At 40.7% G+C, this 3,246-nt stretch overlaps 1 long non-coding RNA gene across 1 annotated transcript in view; it reads right to left on the bottom strand.

The window, feature by feature from the left end:
• Nucleotides 1-742: 742 nt before the first annotated feature.
• Nucleotides 743-3,246, bottom strand: part of LOC107183502 — an 11,107-nt gene continuing 8,603 nt past the window's right edge. The window contains exons 2-3 of the long non-coding RNA XR_001514294.1: nucleotides 1,176-1,181; nucleotides 743-753 (exon numbers count right to left, since the gene is read on the bottom strand). This is a non-coding gene — a long non-coding RNA (uncharacterized LOC107183502). The remainder of the gene's footprint in view (nucleotides 754-1,175; nucleotides 1,182-3,246) is intronic.

Below are 3,246 nucleotides of genomic sequence, written 5' to 3'. Positions count from 1 at the left end.
AAGAAGTCGTCCTGGTCCCCGCATGGGCACAGGTGGTGCCTGTATAGCGTCCAGCAGCAGCAGCCTGGCAAACCTCCCTCAGAGGTCCCAGCATTGCCTGTGTGGGCTCCAGTCCAGCAGCTTCCACAAGTGACCTCCCCAATCCTGTTTAGTCCTTCACACACCCCTTCTTCTTTTTATTCCACCATTATCACTAGGATAGTGTTGGCAAAATGGTCTCAATTAATCTACCTACTCCCCTTTGTGATGTCGCTATAAAGCTCCTCCCATCAAAAGGTGGAGTCTATTTCCCCATCTTGAGTCTGGGCTGGGCTGATGACTGGCTTTAGCCAATAAATGGCAGCAAAGCAATATTGTACCAGTTCCAATTCTAGACCTAAAGACCTTGCATGCTTCCTTTTGGAATCCCACTGAGCTTCTAAGTCAATGAACCCGGGCCAGCCCACTGAAACGTGAAAGACCTCATGGAGGAAAGCCCAGGCCCCAGCCAATCATGAGAGACCTCATGAAGGAATGCCAACTGCCCCAACCAATCATCAGCCAGACCCCAGAATCAGAGCCACACCCACCACAGATACATGAAGGAGCCCAGCCAAGACCAGAAAAACAATCCAGTTGGCTAATAGACTGGTAAGCAATAATAAAGAGTTGTTCTTTTAAGCTTTTAGTTTTAGGGGGTTTTGTTACCCCACAACAGGTAACTGATGCAATAACTAATTCCTTACATTAAATCTCTCTTCTAGTGCTGTTTCTCTGACTGGACCATAATGGATAAAAGAAACTTCTTTAAAATGCAAATCCCCAATGAATACCCCAGGCAATTTTGATATATGTGGCTCTAGAATATTCTTTGCCAAACACAGCTTGCTTTCAAGGGGCTATTGAGATCATTTTGTCTATACTGTGCCCTCTCGGGCAGTTTACAGATAAGATCACATTTAAGAAAAAGCCCAGGGTTATTAAGTAAACACTTAGTAACCAATTCCTGTGTCCAAGAAATGTCACATCCCTGTCAAGGATTCTTTTTTCTATAGTAATCGCTAACCTTATTCCCTCAAGCTGTGGTTTTTGTCTCTTTCCTCTTATTTCCTGCTCAGAAGAAAAAAATTATAGTGGTTGGTAGACATTTTCTATAAGTAAAACACTTTTTACCCACTAGGTTAAATAGTCCCAACCAGATACTTTAAATAAAATGAAGAAGAAAAAAAAAACCTTTGGTTTCAGACTGATTTTAGATAACCCAAATCTACTGTGTGATTTTCCACAAGCCATTAATCTCTCTGAACCTCAATTTTCTCAACTGTTAAAAGATCTGTTATTAGAAATAAATGAAACAGAGTTTGTAAAAACTTAATGTGCTAGGGCTTGGCTTCCATTTCTCTAAGGTAGAACTGCAGAATAAAAAATGAAAACCTAAGAATCTGACATGGATCCAAATCCCCAAATCCCAGACTTAACAGAGCATATGAATAGATTTTCCCATAATGACAGCTGAAAGGCAACCATACCTATGGCTACCAATGTGGGGACTAGGCTTACGCCAACCACCCTCCCCTGCCCCATGGACACCCTGTCTCAATGAAAGACCCCCAAAGAGGCTGATCAATTCTTCTGAATTTACCCAAGCAACAAAAAGAGTTTTTTTTTAATATAAGCTAATATATTTAAACAACAAAGAAACAATAGAAGTTAGATTCCTATTGCCCAAAACAATCACTGTCAATACTTGAAGTATATTTTTCCACACTTCGTGAGCTGTTCCTTCAACCTCCACTTCAAGCCCTCCCAAAAAAGGCCACAGGTACCACACAGGCAGGGGACAGTGTGGATGAAACTGTGGATCTCAGAGGAAGAGGATGGAAGTAGTTTACATCATGCATTCCACAGAAGTCTTTTCCACTTCCCTATCAGCTCTCTGTTCCCTTAAAGTCAGTCCCTCCTAGGCTGTGCTGGGGCAGAGGAGGGAAGAAGTGAGGTGGAGGGAGGCCAAGGAAGAATATAGTTTCTCTTCCTTCCCATATGTAATATCCAGCCTTGTTGGAACCTGCCTACCTCCAAAACACTCCTTTACTATCTGGGGAAGGTTAGCAGCCATTTTGGGTTACTTCTTTTTTTTTTTTTATTCTGGATTCATACACCATTCATAACCATTGTATTTCTTTTAAAGACATACGTGTGCTCCCCAAGAGAGAGCATATGACAAAATTCAACAGCTATTCATGATAAAAACTCTCAACTACAGTAACTAAGTATGGAGAGAAAGTACTTCAACATAATAGAGGGCATATATGACAAGCCCACAGCTAACATCATATTCAATGGTAAATGCTGAAAGCTTTTTCTCTAATAAGAATGAGACAAGGATATCCACTTTTAGCACTCCTGTTTAACATAGCACTAGAAGTCCAAGCCAGAGCAATTATGTAAGAAATAGAAATAAAAGGCATCCTAATCTTAAAGAAAGAAGTCAAAGTGTCTCTATTTGCAGAGAACATGATATTAAATAGAGGAAACCTTTAAGACTCTGCCAAAAAAAAAAAAAAACTCTTAGAATAAACAAACTCAATAAAGTTGCAATATACAAAATTAAGATATAAAATTTAGGCACATTTCTATACACTAATAAATTATCAGAAAGAAATTAAGCCGAAACCGGTTTGGCTCACTGGATAGAGCGTTGGCCTGCGGACTGAAGGGTCCCAGGTTCGATTCCGGTTAAGGGCATGTACCTGGGTTGCAGGCACATCCCCAGTGGGGAGTGTGCAGGAGGCAGCTGATCGATGTTTCTCTCTCATCGATGTTTCTAACTCTCTATCCCTCACCCTTCCTCTCTGTAAAAAATCAATAAAAATATATTTAAAAAAAAAGAAATTAAGAAAACAATTTCCCATATATATTATCAAAAAATCAAATACTTAGGAATAAATTCAAGCAAGGAGTTGAGAGATCTGCACACTGAAAACTATAAGACATTGATGAAAGAAAATGAAAGCAAAGAAGATGGCGGAATAGGTAAACACCAGAGATTGCTGCCTCGCACAACCACTTCAAAAATACAACTAAAAGACTGAACAGACATCACCCAGAACCACAGGAAGGCTGGCTGAGTGGAAATTCCACAATTAGAAGGAAAGAGAAAAGCATACCAAAACTCAGAGGAGGCGCAGTGCGGAAGTAAAATACTAAGGTGCGGAGGTGCATGCGGAGTGGGCTGGCGGCTGAGGGCGCAGTTGTCATTTTCATCTC

Source organism: Myotis davidii, unplaced genomic scaffold, assembly GCF_000327345.1.
Source record: "Myotis davidii unplaced genomic scaffold, ASM32734v1 scaffold18, whole genome shotgun sequence".
Taxonomy (NCBI): Eukaryota; Metazoa; Chordata; class Mammalia; order Chiroptera; family Vespertilionidae; genus Myotis; species Myotis davidii.
Note: the sequence above shows the minus strand (reverse complement) of the source record. Positions and strands in the feature narration are given on the sequence as shown.